A 17,479-nucleotide genomic window follows, 5' to 3' on the forward strand; every position below is an offset into this window, starting at 1 on the left:
CCTTTGGGTATACTCTAGGCAGATGATAACATTCAGGAAACAATCTGGACTTGCTCTCAAGTAGTCCCAGGCATGTATTGTAATTTCTGTGGTTCCTATAGAAAGGAGGTTTGAGTGAGCCTCATTAATCACTCTTTCCATCTTTGGGAATTTAACCAATTGAAGCCAGAAAAGGAGCCAGTAAATATTAAAATAGGCTCAGAATTTTTACTAGTAAAGCTGGATTGAGGCATATAGCAGGGTCTTTCTACCTTTATTTTGAGCCTAGAAGTTGAGACCCTCAAGTCTCTGGCCTGTCTATCACATTGCAGGTGGACCAGCTGGGCCTAAAAGAAGCCCTGTTTCTTCAGCTTATTCCATGGAATTTACAAGACCAAGGGTTTGCTGTGTCTGGGACTCAGTTCTCTCCAAAAGGACAAAAGACAGTTGGGTCCATGCTCCCCAAGTTATAATACTTGGGTTCTAACCTCACAACTATGTGATTCAGAGAATGGCAGAATGCTCACTTCCACCCTGGGGAGAACCCAATGCTGGAGCAAAGCGGCACAGGAGGATGAGATGAAGCGTTCCTTCCTGGGAAATAGGGTGGAAGTTGCTTCATAGAAAAATGGACATGGAGAAACAGCTCCCTGAATGCAGGAAAAAGACCCTCACGTTCCAGGTATGTGACACCCTGACTTCCAAATATTTCTATGTTGCTGTTTAGAACTTGGAATCAGCAGACATGACTTTAAATCCTAAACTGCGACATTTCAATTAGAACACTGGATAAATATTTTAAGTGTCTAGAGCCCAGTTTCTTCATCTGAAAAGGGCAATGATGTCAGTACCTGCTTCACAGGGTTGATGAGGATATTAAATAAGAAATTACATGTAAAATACTATATAAGGTGTTTGACCTATAGAAAGGCCCCACCAAAATGATAGCTATAATGGTAATTATAATTATTGTTATTTTATTATCATTATTATTCTAAAATGAGTATGTTCTTCATTTTGAACTGGACTTGCTTATACATTCACATATAGATCAATGGTGCCTGTTCACTTATTGGAATCAGTATTTAACTCTAACCCAGGGTCAGCAAACATAGCCCATAAGCCAAATTCATGCCCAAGTTCTTTTTTTTTCTTATAAACAAATTCACATTGGAACACAGCTACACTTATTCATTTACATAGTGTTTATGGCTGCTTTTGAGCAACAAGCGGAGAGTTTAGTTGAGGCAGACACCAGACACCATCCAGGTCACAAAGCATAAGATCATTATTTTGTGGCCTTATACGGACAAAGCTTGGCAGTCACTTCTAGCCTCTGTGCAGGAACATGTGAAACACCAAAATGGGCCCAATTTGGGTGGTAAGAAACACTTACAGCAATTCTAAATTAGACGGAGCATTGATACACTTTGAAAAAGGTAATGATTAAAAACGTTATATTGCTTCCGATTTGGATTTATGAGGCAGTCAGGCTTTGAAAACTCTACTGGAATGACTGAAATAATACTGTGTTTGGCTACTCCAACCAGACACAAATAGGTATGCTTCTGTCTTATACTATTGTTTCTTAATAAAATGTTTTTAAGCAAATTAGTCTTTTTCATCTTTATTAATTCTCTTTCTTCATTTGAGATCGTCATTCTTTTTCTAACAGTTTAAGGTAAATACTAACTCCATTATTTTTCATGTTCTTTATTGATAATGAAGTATTGTGAGGGCACATTGTTTTTCTGGATCCTGTTTTATTCTGTATCTCCTAGGTTCTGTTGCATTCTCCTTTTCATTGTTTTTTAGTTTATAATTTTTATTTTTCTGTTTCCTTTGATTTAAGAGTTGAGTGGCTTCTTAATTCCCAAGTAATTATGATACATTTTAAATTCCCTTTTTCTAGTTTTACGATATTATGAGAATGTGATATATAAACACTTTACTTCTTGGATTTAAGCTATTCATTTTAGCTAAGTACATGGTTAATTTTTGTAAATATTCAATAGATAGACAATAAAGATTATTCTCTTTTTGATGAATTTAAGCCCTCTGCCCCTTGTATAGCCATAGTTATGTAATCAAATATACTGATTGCATTATTCATACCTTCTATGTCTTTACTTGTTTTTGTTTACTATTTCAATCCAATTCCAAAATGGGTGTATTTAAATCTTCCACTTGCCTAAAAGAAAAAAATAAAAGCACAATATGACCCCATTTATGCATAGGTACAACTATCCTTAGAAGTGTGTGAACTTTCTTATTCCCAAGTGTTACAGCCACCCTGACTTCCATCACCATACCATTCTTATTTCCACCCAATCAGAGTTCATATCATATCAAACCTTCCCGTTTTTAAAGCTGATATATGAATGAGTGCTTCTATTGATTGGCCCTGTAAACATCTGGCAAATTCCTCAGGTCTAAGAACGGTTTCTTTTGCATGCCTGTTTTTTAGGACAGTAACTAAGAAACACATAGCAATATCCCTTTTACTGTACCTGTCAGCATCCAGCCTTATGCTAACTGCCTGATCTACGATCTTGCCCATGATATTTTCATTTCCAAGATGTGATCCCACCACAGGACACTAGGTGGGGCTACGATCTCTCTTAATGCTTCTAGAAAGGACCGCTGATCTGGGTTTTCTTCAAATCAACGCTGATGTAGGTTTTTACTGTACCATTCTTGATCCTCATATACAAACCACAATCCAGAATGTTTTCCTTTTTTTTTGCAGTCTTTAATATATTTTTTTAAATTAGAAAGGAGAAAGAAAAGCACTGCATTTCAGTGTGTTGACTGCATTATAGAATCTGTTCCATATAACCCAAAAGATTAAAAAAAAAAAAAAAAAGACTGTGTGGCTATAGAGAAAACAGTGTTAAAGGAAATGCAAAAGAAGGAAAATTTTCATAAGTCACGGAAAGAACTAGCTTAATCGCTTGCTTCTCTATGTTTCTCGGAAGATAGAATATAAACCAGAACAACTGTTTTGCTTAGATTGGTTGTAAAACAAGGCAAAAGAAATCCGACACTTCAAAGTCTATCAAACAAAATGAAACACGAAAGAAACGAAACTTTTAAAATTAAATTTAAGTATCTGGATATATAGAAAGTTCAAGTGTTTTGACAAGTGCAACAGGTTTTATATTGGTGAAGTTGGTTATTTTTTTTAAGCTGCTTCTTTATGGTAGACTAATCCAATTGTTCTCTCAGGCAAGAAGTTAGGAGGTACAATTGCAATAGTTGTAAAAAATACTCTTCTTGTCCCTAATACTGTAATCTAGTAACTTATATCTTTTGAATTGAAGTTTTGGTAGGTTTAGATGCTCCATTTAACATGATTTTTAAAAGATTAGCACTGGGGTGTGGCTTGATTAACAAAATATCAGTAAGCAAAATTAGGAAGTGACTGAATACACACTCCAGGTATAATTGACTTAAGTATCTAAGACTTAAGGACAAAGCCCTCATTCACCCAGAATATCCACTCCAGAAATATGGAGTCTGTATCCAGTGAGCTGAGATTAAAGTCTTGGGCATATTGTTGCTCACTTACCTCTACATATGGCAACTGGTAGAACTGAGTATTCATATCAGAAATCTTAGAATTATTTTTGTCCAACATTAAATTTTACAAATTTATCTGCAATCACTTATTCTTCCCATTATTGCTTCTTCCAGGAAATTTGACATTCTCCCTTGGTGGTCTCAGGAATCTTTTCAAAATAATTATTTCTGAAGAAAAGAAAATTTTGCTTTGATCGTTAAGAGGCATACACAGTTCTGCCATATTTATTACGTGGATCTTGAAGTATTTGATTCTTGATTGAAGGTAGAAGATATTCATATTGGTTTGAGGGGAGTTATCTTCAGAAATCGTTTTGTAAATCACTTCTTGAGAACTCCTTTTTTTGGGATTTATCCAGGTTTTCAAGAAACTGTTCAAAAGCTTTTACATAAGGAGTTAGATTGGTCTTCTTATAGTCTCTGATTCTATGTTTGATATCAGATTCAACTTCGTTCTCCTCTTTTTTCTCTTCATTAGTGGAAATGCTATCCACTTCATGGTAGATGGAACCTATGGCTGGAACAGTAAATGGATCAAATCGATCTACTCTCTGTAAATCAATAGGCACAAAAATGCAACCTGTTTTAGGACGAACACTAAAAGGACTTTTCAGTAAATGACTGATTCCTTTGCTAACATTAATATCCAGCTGTGGAAAACAGTACCAGAGCATGATCTCCCACTCAAGCCAGGATCGACATTTGTCTTTTTTGATGTTATTCTCACATCTGCTGGCTACCCTCTTCAAATGCTGCCAATCCTGAAGTGGATTGTAATGCTTTTGGAATCCTTGTTGAAGTTTTTGGAAGCAATCATGAATTACTCTAGGAAGAAGGGCTAACATCCTATCCCATCTTTCTTTATTTTCAAGAATATCTTGATCAACCAAGGCATATTCTTCAAAGCAGTCTTTTATTATGTTTATATTTCCTAACAAAAGGGTAAATTTTTTCACTTAGACAAACTGTCTTTTTGACCTCTTGACCACCCTTTACAAGACTCAAATACTCATCTATCCCAGAACGTACTGGGAACAATTTTCTAACTGATTCATCACAGACTCAACGATGAACGCCTCTCCTTCTAGAATATACCCAGAGATGACGCTTAAATCTCCTGTCCTCTGTCAATGTCTGGTGGATGATAAGTATGGCCATCTTCATGAGGGTCCAGCACTCAGAATATATGCCTGCAGAACTACAACATCTCCTCACATCGTCTAGTCTGTCATGTCCATGTCAAACACTAATTCTTTTTCCTGAGCCTGGAAAGTTCCCAGCTTCACTGTATTGTGTTGATTGAGCCTGTGGGAATATACTGCGCTTATATCAATCTTGTGTGGATTCATTTTCTGCATCTCCTTTTCCGAATCACTCTGGTTGTTGAAGGATTGGTAGCAACTGTAAATATCATCTGTCAATGTTAATGAAAATTCCCAGTGTTGAAAGTGATACTTTATCACTCCGCCATGGTTGAGCCAGCGATAGTAATGGACATGAGGAAAGATCCTCTGGTAATAAAGCTTACGCAACTTGAGCAGCTCATCGGGTCAAAACTTCTCTGCAGAGCGCGGAACTCCCCCCGGCAGGATTACCGCAAGAATTGGCTAGCACAGCACATCTGGAGCCTTGGCCACTGCGCAGGCGCTGCGTGGCCATGGCCCACTGTCTGCAGGGGCCGCCGGGAATTGTAGTTCCCACTTAGGGGTTGGCCTGGCGGCGGGAGGCGCTCCTGGGCTCCGTTGCTAGGCCCATTGCTCAGATGGACAGAAGGAGGCCCCGCCTATTCCAGGAAAAAGATCTTCTGTGGAAAGGTGAGCACATGAGCGTGTTGAGAATCAACAGCCAGATGAAGAGGCAGTAGGGCAAGGTGTGAGGGAAGGGGCGCTGAGTTTCCATGCCCTCTCCAGGCGCCCCGCTCTTCCCGGACCTCCATATAGTCACCAACCCAGAAGCTCTCAGTGTGGTTTTTAATACACTCCAAGTTGCTTGGTGCAAAACCCTGTGAATCCCTGAGAAAGAGAAGGAAGTCGAAACAGAATGCTAAGTATCGTGCTTATTTGCCCGCACTGCTTAGGTGTAACTGCTGCCAGAAGTCTGAGCTCCAGAGAGAATGAATTAACTGCAGATGGAGTTCAGAGTTTGCTTATTAGTCTCCAAATCTTTATGGCCAAAGAGGTTTAGAAATTTGCGAAAGTAAGACATGCTTTCTCTCTGGGTAAAACTTCATTTGATTCTTTCAGAACTAGTAATCTAAATTTCAAAACAGTGACAAAAAGATACCTGTCAATTGGTACTTGACTCTCCCATACATTGCCTATCTAGAACAATGCAGAAAGTTAGCATGATTCACATTTTTTGGAGAGGATCTAGTTGAAGAATGTTTTTCCCTATCCTAAGACCATAAATATATTCTCCTATATTTTCTTTAAAAATGTAAGGTTTACTTTTCATAAATAGGTCTTTATTAGTTTGAAATGCATTTTTGTTAAGTCTAGGGAAAACGAAAGAACTTGCTGGGGAAGAAGACCCTGGAAGGGCTTGGGGGTGCAAGGAGATAGAATATATTAAAGTAGCTATCCTGTCTTTCAGGAAGATGGAGATATTGGTAAATTAGGAAAGAAAAAAAAAAGAAATGAAGGAACAGGTAGCAACCAGAAAAAAGTTGAAAAATGTATGAATTTAAAACCATCAAAGGAAATGTGTTCTGTCAAGGGCTGGACAGGAAGGGAAAAATGAAAAACGAAAGTTATTATACGTGAAATAAAGAGAAGCTTGGAAAAATACTTGTATTAGTCAGCTCTGGCTGTCATAACAAGACACCATGGACTGGGTGACTTAGACAACAGTGGTTTATTTCTCACAATTCTAGAGGCTGGGAAGTCCAAGATCAATATTTGGTTTCCTGGGAAGGGCTCTTTTTCTGGCTTGCAGAAGGCTACCTTCTCACTGAGTCTTCACATGGTGGGGAGAGAGGAAGTGAGCTCTCTGGTGTCTCTTCTTATGAGGTCACTAATTCCATAATGAGGGTCATACCTTCATGACTTCATTGAAATCTAATTATCTCCAAAGGCTCCATCTCCAGTTGCCATCACATTGGTGGTTAAGCCTTCAATATATGAATTCCGGGGGGACACAATTCAGCCCATAGCATTCCACTCCTGGTCCCACAAGCATCCTTCTCATATACAAAATACAGTCATGCTGCTCCAGCAGCCCCAAATGTCATAACTCTTTTCAGCATCATTTCAAAATTTTAAGTCCAAAGTCTCATCTAAATATCAAAATCACTTGTGAGTGAGACTTGAGGTATGAGTGGGTGGCAAAATTCCTCTCTAGCTGTGAACCTGTGAAACCAAATGAGCTGCATGCTTCCCAAATACAATGATGGGACAGGCATAGTATAGACATCTCCATGCCAAAAGGGAGGAATAGGAAGCAAGGTAAGAATAAATCACAAGTAGGTCAAAACCTAGCAAGGTGAATTCCATCAGATTGTAAGGCTCCAGAATAATCTACTTTTGTTCCATACTCTGCCTTCTGGAACCACTGAGGCAATAGTCCTGCCCCTTTGCTCTGCAGGCCAGGAGTTGTGGCCTCAAAACTCTGGCAGGTGGAGGTCATTTCCCCAAGGCTCTTCCAGGTGAGGTTTCGAAAGGTTCTGAGTAACCCCAGCCCCATAGCTTCAATTGGAGGCCATCCGGCCTGTTGAAACTGAAGTGATGGCTTTAATGATCTCTGAATTATCTTCAAGGTCAATCTTTTTATTTTTTTTGATTGAGGTATAATTTACATAAAACAGATTCTGGTGTACAAAATAACGATTCAATATTTTATACCATATATTGCAAAATGATCACCACAATAAGGCTAGTTAACATCTGTCGCTATATATAGTTACAAAATTTTTTTCTTGTGATGCTTTTTTTTTCCTTGAGAACTTTTAAGATTTACTCTCTTAGCAACTTTTAAATATGCCATACAGTAGTATTAACTATAGTCTCATGCTGTACATTATGTCCCCAGGACTTATATATTTTAAAATTAAGTTTTACCTTGGACTCTCTTCACCCATTTCGCCCACACCCCATCTCTGGCAACCACTAGTCTGTTCTCTACATCTGTAAGCTTGGTTTTTTTCTAGGGTGATTCTTCCATTTTCTTAAAAAATGGTGCATGTTCGCAGTCAAATAGCTTTATTGTTATGTCCTGTCGAATCTAGGTCCAATACCCTTTCTTTATTTCAGCCTGTCCTGATCCCCTTTAAACAGTGTTTCTTCTTATATAATCCCGTGATCTCTTTATCAAGCAATAGTCAAGCCACACCCTCGGTATTCTTTTTTGAATTCTCTTCACCCTTAATTTCCATAATTCTAGCATGTACCTCAAAACTCCTCCAGTCTTTACCTAGTTCCAAAGCCGCTTCCACATTTTTAGATATTTGTTATAGCAGCACCCCACTTCTTGGTAACAAAATCTGAATTAGTCATCTCAGGCTACCATGACAAAATACCATAGGCTGAGCGACTTAAACAACAGGAATTTATTTCTCACAGTTCTGGAGGCTGGGAAGTCTAAGATGAAGGTGCTGGCCAATTCAGTTCCCCATTGAGGACTCTCTTCCTGGCTTGAAGATGACCACCTTCTCACTGTGTCCTTATATAGCAGAAAGAGTGAGAGGAAGCAAGTTCTCTGGTGTCTCTTATAGAAGCATTAGTCCCCATCATGAAGGCCCCACCCTCATATATGATATATTTTATTGCATAGGATATATTACACATAATATATATTTATGCATGTAAATATATAATATATAACATATAAATATATATCATATTTAATATATATTTAATCCAGAAATACTAACTAAATCAACTAAAAATAAAAGCTATAAAAACGTGAACCAACTTAGCAATAATGTACAATCTTTAAGAAAATGGCTGTATTAAGTTTATTAAAAAAATTTGAATAAATAAAAAGCTATATGGGTATTCATGGTGGAATGGCATAACACAGTAAATGTGTTAAATATTATCAGTTTTCTCCAAGTTAGCTTTTAATACCATCTCAAAAAAATTATTCTGAATCTGTGGTGTAACTGAACAAATTCATTCAAAAATTTATGTTGAAGACTAGACACCTATAGGGTGCTAGGTTCACTATAAGAAGATGAATGAGAATACTGACCAGATATCGAGATATCCTGCAAAGCTATGGTTACAAAACCAATATCATCTTTATGCAAGAAGAGACAAGTAGGTAAATGACACAGAATAGAAAATTTAGAAATAGGTAAATGCATATATGGAGACATGATATATTATGAAATGGCGCTAAAAATCAATGGTTAGAAGATATTGGGGAAAACAGACTCTCTAATTGGAGAAAAATAAGCTTGGGCTTTCCTTATTCCCAATAAAAAGGAGGAGTACAAACATGTTATAGACAATGAGAAATTTGCACCATAAGCACCATAGTCTACAGAATTATTCTTAGAAGAAAATTAGGATAATAGCTTTGTGGACCATAGGCAGGAAGAGACTTATGCAAGACCTCCAAAGCACAAACTATGATATGAATAAGCCAATTGTTGTGATGTTATCAACAGTAAGGGTTTATGTCCAATGAAGGATACCACTGATAAATGGATAAGCTATTGACTAAATTTAAAACTAATAAGGGATTGTTATCTGTTATATAGAAATAATTTCTCTTAATCAAGGAAAAGACTAAAACTCCAATGGAAAAAAATGAACCAATGAAAGAGACAAAATACCATAGATCAGTCTTCTACACAGCTATATAGTACACAAGGAAACTCTCATACTCATTATCATATAAATGCAAATTAAAACAGTGAAAGATAACTGTACTCTCATCAGAAGGACGATAATTAAAAAGGATAAAAATATCAAGTGTTGGTGAATATGTATGGAGCGCTAACTTTCATGCACTTGCAGTGGAAAGTAATTTTTTCTAAAGTAAATATTAATATGCCTATGATTTTATGATCCTGTATATATATCTTACAGAAATTCTCAGAAAAATCCATACATAGATGAGGACAAGAATATCGATTGTGGTGTTGTTTATGGTGACAGAGTTGATGGCAACCTTGTGTCCATCACTATGAGATGTGATGGATGTTTAAATGTGGTGGATGTTTACTAAGGTTCAATATGAAATATTAAGAATAAGTGAACATGTTCCAGCAACACTGAAGGACCTCTAATCAGAAGTTTGGATAAGAAAAGGAGAAAACAGAATGAAATTTACACCATATAGGCAAATTGGAAATATCCACCAAACGCACTGTGTATCTTATAAAGTTATGTTTAAGGGCATAGATCAAGCAAATTAGCTATGGTATGAAGGGAATAAGAATATTGGCCATGAAAGAAAGACAAAAATAAAATAAGAAAGATGACTGGCAGAGATAGATGATGGCAATGTACTTTTTAATTTAAAAGTGTGATGAATTCAATTGTTTCAAATCGAGCTCCAATGAAAAATGGGGGAAGAAAGAAAGCAAGGAATCCCCCCTCCCCACCTCGAGTGTTTGATATTTGCTCCTTGGGGTTCTGGGTGTTTTATTTAATACTTTATTTTTAAAAGGAACATATGGAACACTCTAATTTCTTGGGCCTGGTAGTAAGAAGGGAGTCCCCCCGATATATTTCTAAATGGGAAATTCTTTTTCATTACTTATTCTTACACCAATTATTTACTTTTACTATTATTTATTAGTACACTACTACCATTATTTCACTACAATGCATTGATGCAGTGATTAATTCTTGTTCCTCCTGCTTGTCACTCCATGTGTACTTTCCCTCTGAAGATTCGAGTCCTCCAACTGTAGAAGCTTTACATCTTGGAGTGTTATTTCTGCAATACGTCCTCGGTTGTCTTTCTTGTGCATTCTTATTAGAGATCAATTAGATCCTCTCACTAAATCTGTCATTTGACATCTGTCTCTGAACTTCTTTTTTCTGTTTTTACTTTTTATTTTGTTAAGTCTTCTATGTTTGGTATGCATTCTTAATAATAATGAGCAAATACTTGAATCCTTTCTTTGACTATGTCCCTTTTCAACCTAAGGAATCTCCTAACTTTTTAATTTCAGTGATTACAGTTTTAATACCTGATATTTAGAATGAATTGTCTTTCCTATTGGGCAGCTCTTGTGTTTCATGGTTTCCTTTCTCCTATGCCTTTGAAAATCTGCAACATACTTATTTTAAAGTTGTCTTAGATTTATTGTTTTGTATTGTATGTGAAGTGAAAATCTTTTGAATTTTGATTCTTTAAGCTATTGCTCTTAGCATTTTTTCCCTCACTTGTTTTGGAATTTTGGTTTGTAGGCCTATCTATGAAGGCATTTGTCTCCCCCACATCCCCACTCTGTGCTCATATTTCCCTTGTTTGTAGTTTTGGGTGTCTTGATTTGGCCCTTACAATCCTGTGCATATAATTGATCTTATATTGTCTGCTCAGCACTTTAATCTTCTGGAGATACTGGGGAAACCTCAGATCGGGTCATGGCCTAGCAAGAAGCTTGGTACCTGTCCTCAGTGGGAAGATTTCTCTATCTTTCCCCCACGTCTTTAGGCATGCCTATTTATATGATTCAATTCCTTGGAAAGAGTTACAGCTTTTCTTTGCCCGTTTGTAGGCCTGGATTCAAATAGTGAGCTGGATTCAGTGTCCACCTCTATGAGGTATTTTTTGTCTCTGCTGCTCCCTATCTACTCTGCTGCTGCTGGAGGCAAAGCCCAATAGATCTGAAGTTTCAGCTCTGTTTTCTGTTTTTCATATCTGATTCTATTTCTCTTTCCGTGGATATTTATCCTATTTTTGAGGATTGCTATACTTTAAAAAATGCTTCCTTTGCAGATTTTTTTCTATGATTGATATTTGTTTAATGTACAGAGGCTGTCTCGAAGAATGAACTGGTCTCTTAGTCTTCTTTTTCATTAAAAACAAAACAAAAAATAAATAACTCTTAAGGCAAGAGATTCTTTTAAAGTCATCGAAAATAAATTATTTCCTTAAAATGTTAAAATGCCTATTCTAGTCTCTATTCTAAAATCTTTCATGAGAGTGATGTTTCAAAAATTATTTTCCGGGGCTGGCTCCGTGGCCGAGTGGTTAAGTTCGCGCACTCCGCTGCGGCGGCCCAGGGTTTGTATCCTGGGCGCAGACATGGCACCGCTCGTCAGGCCACGTTGAGGTGGCGTCCCACATCCCACAACTAGAAGGACGTGCAACTAAGATATACAACTGTGTACAGGGGGGGTTTGGGGAGATAAAGCAGAAAAAAAAAAAAAGATTGGCTGCAGTTGTTAGCCCAGGTGCCAATCTTTAAAAAAAAAAAAATTGTTTTCCTAAATTTGTGCAAATTACTTTTAATCTACTGGTTGCTAGTCAAAATTTTTTTAAAGTTTAAAAGGACATAATTATAGCTTTTAGAAGAGTTAAGTCACTTTTTTGTCTTTTGATGACATATTAGCAAAACCCAAATGCAAATAACATTGCTTAATAGACAGATGTATTTAAGTAGCTTAGTCAAACTTATTTTCATGGATTTATTTTGTAAAAATAGAACTTCGGGATTGAATGTGCTTTATGTGAGTCATTAATTTGGGCCAATCTCTTCAGTGGAAAGCGCAATTTCACAGCAACCCTTGGCAAAAGGTAACATTTTGAAAATGCATTAAAAATAAGTGGTACTTATAATTTTTCATGAATATTTTGATCAGATAAATCAGAATATTTTGAGAGATAAATCTATTTTAACATTAATAGGAAACATCTAGTCAAATGTGTAGCAGCTATTGTAGTGTGGGTTTTTACAACAATACTGTAAAAATATTCATTTCTATGAATCATCTTTTTCAGATATTTGTCATAAAAGTATTTATCCATTCATTTGTGATGACATGCTTAGAGACTGCTAAGTAATATTTTTTTCAACAAAGAAGTTGCCAACTTTATCTTCATAAAAGATAATAGTGTTGAAATTAAAGATATTGAAAAGATATCATCTTAATCTCTATAAGGTACAATCGGAAGAAATTCCTATGTTAAATCACGTTTGAAAGATTTTAGTTCTCTTTCAGTCTTTAGCAATTAGCTAAAGTTCTGACTTCATAGGTCCTTTATTCTGTCCTTTATTTCCAAATTCATTCACTTTATTAATTTAACAAGTTTATATTTACACCTATTCTAAACCATCCATCCAGAACATTGTTTATTCTGTCCTTTAATTCCAAATTCATTCACTTTATTAATTTAACAAGTTTATATTTACACCTATTCTAAACCATCCATCCAGAACATTGTTTATTCTGTCCTTTAATTCCAAATTCATTCACTTTATTAATTTAACAAGTTTATATTTGCACATATTCTAAACCATCCATCCAGAACATTGTTTATTCTGTCCTTTAATTCCAAATTCATTCACTTTATTAATTTAGCAAGCTTTTACTTACACATGTTCTAAACCATCTTCAGTAGTCTTTAGCTTCGTGTTTTAAGCTGCTGTTCTACTGGAAGAACAGCCTAGTCATAAACTGGATTCATAGAAATGAACCTGACCAGCTTAACGTGAATTAAATACGAAAAAACATGGGCTCTGGAGTTTCAGAGACCTGAATTTGTATTCTGGCTTCACCACTATTGCCTCTAAGACCTTAGGAAAGTTATTTAAATCTCAGTTTCATCGTCTGTCAAATGCTGGAAATAACACATAACTCCTAGCTTTGTTGGAGGATAAAATGAGATAATGTAAAACCATTGGTCCGATACCTATACCATATCAGGGACTCTCTCAGTAATGCTTCTATCAGATATAGGAGTTCTAAATTACCTATTTGATTCCTTAGAATCAAAGTATCTAAACAAACTAATATTTTAAAAATGTGTTATATTTTAATCAATAATCATTTTTTTTAATATGTACTGTGAGGCCTATATAGTCCTAGTTGTTGGACATGCAAACATGAGCTTGAATTCTACTCTGGTGAAAAAGAACATTTATAATTAGAAAATTTTCCGGGCCAGCCTCGTGGCCGAGGAGTTAAGTTTGTGTGCTCTGCTTTGGCAGCCCAGGGTTTCACCGGTTCGGATCCTAGGTACAGACCTAGGCACCACTCATCAGGCCATGCTGAGGTGGCGTCCCACATGCCGCAACTAGAAGGACCCACAACTGAAATATGCAACTATGTACCAGGGGGCTTTGGGGAGAAGAAGGAAAAATAAAATCTTTAAAAAAAGAAAAGAAAATATTCCTAATTTCCAGTAAAAGGGCAGATGAATTTAGTCATGGGAACAAGAACCAACAACTGTAAAATAATCAGATGCTAAAAAAGCTCTTATCCCTATTTCTTACTCTCTGTCTCTGTGAGTCAGCTTCGTTCAATTTTCTCCTTGCACATCAGATTTCTTTGTTCCAGTTGATCATGGCAGCCCAGTGACAGCCACATAGGACTCTTTTGGTGCAGAGACTGCATCTTCTAATCTCTCTGGGTAATGACTACACAATCTTTGGAGACAATCCAATTGACACAGTTTTAGTTGGCTGTCCACCTAGTGCAATTGGCTGTGGCAGGTGGCAAGATCATGAAGTCTGTTGCTTACTCAGAAGAAGCTGAGGAGGTCTAAGGATCTAAGGATGTGGTCTCTGCAAGCTGGAGTGGGTTAGTTTCTAGCTACTAGTAAATATTCTTAAGAAGGGAAAGTATATTATTCAGAGAAAAGGAACTTTAAGAAAATCTAGCATAAGCCGATTGAAATAAGATCAACCGTGTCATATCTGACTTCATCTAAATTTTCGCACATCAAAATATCTTAGTGCAACACAGTTACAAAAAGAGAAATATTTATGAGAGTTGAAGCAACTGTAACATGAAGCCAAGAATTTCCTAGCAAAGACTTTTGGTGTCTTGATAAAATGCTATAATTGTACAAAACCTTCTTTGGACACCTTTATAGACCACATTTATTTTCGAGCTCGTTTGCTTCAATCACCTTGCTGATGTGAACAAGGACATGAAACATTTGGCTTGACTCTGTTCCAGTGATACAAATTGTTCCCCAAACTCCAGCCAAATAGAATCTACTGGTCTATTGGTCTGAAAGATGAACAGGTAAGACTCTCTCTATATTTTTAAATATATGTTTATACAACAATATTTGAGAAAGGATTTTTGGTAGCTTGTTCAATATTGCATCGAAAAATATTACTGTACTAGAAGAGTATTTCAAACAGCACAGCCTACTAAAAGTGAATAAAGGGCACCACTCTACATTACCCAAAAAATCAGTATTATTATCTGGAATTTAGATCTAGGAAAAAAGAAGTTGTGGCATCCAAGGACAAATAGTAAGTCAGATAGAAGTAGAAACATAATTTGCATTCTTAACACCAATTAATTTTATAGTGAAGACAGTGAAAATTAAAATATGACGCCCAGTTTAGAAAGGAGAGCTTAAGTTGAAAAAAGAAAAGCATATCTCAGACCGTGTGCCAGTAAGAAGAATTAATAATATATGATTTACATGGCTGAAAATTATTCTTTTTCTTGAGCACAACTATCTTTAATAAAGTTCAGATCAACCAATAGTGAATGCCCATCATATATAAAATTCCACATTAGGTTTTGGGAATAACGAATTAGTAAGAGTTACAATGCCTTCCTTTAGGGATTTTCAGTGAGGGTATTAGATGAGGAAGACATGAATACACATAATTATTAATTCACTGTTACTTCCAGAATGATAGAAGCACATATACAGTACAAAAATAATATGAAGAAAGGCATGTTGAAACTACCAGTGTGTAAACCACGGTGTGGTTCATCAGTCTTATGTATTCCAGACTTACGAAGACTAGAGATTTAACATAAATCCTAACATCACCTTGCTGAGGTAAAAAAAAAAATCAACAACAGATTTCTTTTCTATGGAGTATCAAAGCTTGTAAGTCAAATGCTTGTGCTGTTAGTGTTGTTAAATATTAAATCGACAATTAGTCAATGGATAAAGGAGTTTTTTTTCTTACTGTTTCATATAGTAGGACCTTCCCATGCATCTGAAATCAAGCTTAGTAGACAACTAATTACCTACTTCGTGCCTTGCACATAGAATGAGTTCCCTTTCAACATGACTCCACTTGGGACCCCTGTTTGTGACAAATCTCAAACAATGTTCCTGGCTTTCTTATTTCCCCTTCCATTCCATAACCCGAGTTTACTCCTCCCTGTGACATTTTATAGTCTTCTTCTTGTGAACTCCTGCTCTAGATACATTTCAAATCTATCCCTCATTTGTCTACTCAGACTTGGCATTCATGATGTTGTCTTTGTTCTATCCCAATGACCTAAGCTCTGCCTAAATTTTTTCCAGTAGATTCATGTCTGTCTACATTATTGTGTATCAATTGTGACATATAATTTTTCAAGCCTTGATTACCTGGCCCAGATTCTGTTCTTTTCTCCTTTCAACTTGCTATAAAAACTTCGGGATTACGTTAAGGATATGTAATACTTCTCCTGATTGCTCAAAATCTGACTTATATTTGCTTATCACATCAAGGTTTTGCAAACTTTAAGCAAAGGATTTATTTATTTTTATTCTCACTGTATCTGCAGATCCCATCAAACTTACTCCCCTCCTTCTCTCAGTTTCAGTCTGAAGCAGCTTGGTTAAATCTTTGATCCAAAGCTTAACATGGAACATGCTCAGGAAACACTCCCAACAGTAATTCAAGGGAATGGTGGGGTAGAGGGTGGAAGCCACAGAGTGGGTTCCTTAGTACCAGGCTCTCCTCTCATTGCAGTGTAATCTTCTGTGCTCAGATGTTTGACTTTAACAATATAGGTATTATTTAGGAGAATAATTCCTTAAGAATTATTTGACACAATCTCAATTATAAGTATATACCTTAGTAGTATTTTATTGACATTTCCATTGAGGATGTATGTGAAATACAGGACAAAGACACGGAAAGATGGGAGGCAGTGTTAGAGGGAAGTGAATGGAAGGATTTTAATGCTACTGCATACACTAATTACTGGGACTGGCAATTAGGAGATCTCTGTCCTAATCTGAAATTCGCCTCTGACTATAATTGGCAAACCATTGAATCTCCATGTTTTCTTTTGAAAATAAGAGAAATTAGATTTGATACTTGAAGGTCCTTTGCTCACCATGTGCAAACTTTTAGCATGGGTATTAGGGCTTCATTCTTTGTTTTAGATTATTTTTAATTGAAAATACAAATATTTTTATTGCTTTAAAAATTCCACTGAAGCGATAGTAATTTATAAATTGTAAAATGGAAAAAAGTAAGATATAGAACATCAGAAATATCGTAAACACTTTTGAGGTCTAGGGGTTACTTGTATTTAAATATCGTTTTTAATATGAGATATTAGTAAGAAACATACAGTGCAAAAATACACAATCGGCAAGTGTATGCATTAGTGGCCTTGAATACCTTCAGTTCTTCTGTTTCATATTCTATCCATTCTCAGAGATAGTCTCTCCTCAAATTTTCAGTCATTCTGTGCTCTCAAATTCTGAGTTTCCTCACTTCTACTCAAGGGTTTACAAGTTGTATATAATAAGTCATAAATACGTAGTAGAAGTTAAATTTCTTACTCCTTTCAAGAATATTTGCATTTAAGCAGTCAAAGCTTTAAGCCAGATGACTGCTATTAAATGTGGAAATACCAAGAATCAGTCCACTGTTAAAGGAGTTTTCTTTTCTTTTTCTCTTAAACAGCAGGAACTTGCAATGCATCTGTAATCAGGTATGGTAGGCAATTAACTATTTCATTCCAGGACAATGCCATTCTTAAACTCATTATTTGTTCTTCTGTATTTCAGAAAAATTTATGTGTGAATTATT

The 17,479-nt window shown here is 36.1% G+C and overlaps 1 long non-coding RNA gene and 1 pseudogene across 2 annotated transcripts in view; one reads left to right on the forward strand and one right to left on the reverse strand.

Annotated features, from left to right (window-relative positions):
* Positions 1–3,731: 3,731 nt before the first annotated feature.
* Positions 3,732–5,220, reverse strand: LOC103552387 (DNA primase small subunit pseudogene; annotated as a pseudogene).
* An 8-nt stretch (positions 5,221–5,228) lies between these two features.
* LOC139076808 (uncharacterized) overlaps positions 5,229–17,479 on the forward strand; it is a 148,461-nt gene continuing 136,210 nt past the window's right edge. For both annotated transcript variants that reach the window (XR_011528791.1, XR_011528792.1), the window contains exon 1: positions 5,229–5,375. This is a non-coding gene — a long non-coding RNA (uncharacterized lncRNA). The remainder of the gene's footprint in view (positions 5,376–17,479) is intronic.

Source organism: Equus przewalskii, chromosome 17 (assembly GCF_037783145.1).
Source record: "Equus przewalskii isolate Varuska chromosome 17, EquPr2, whole genome shotgun sequence".
Taxonomy (NCBI): Eukaryota; Metazoa; Chordata; class Mammalia; order Perissodactyla; family Equidae; genus Equus; species Equus przewalskii.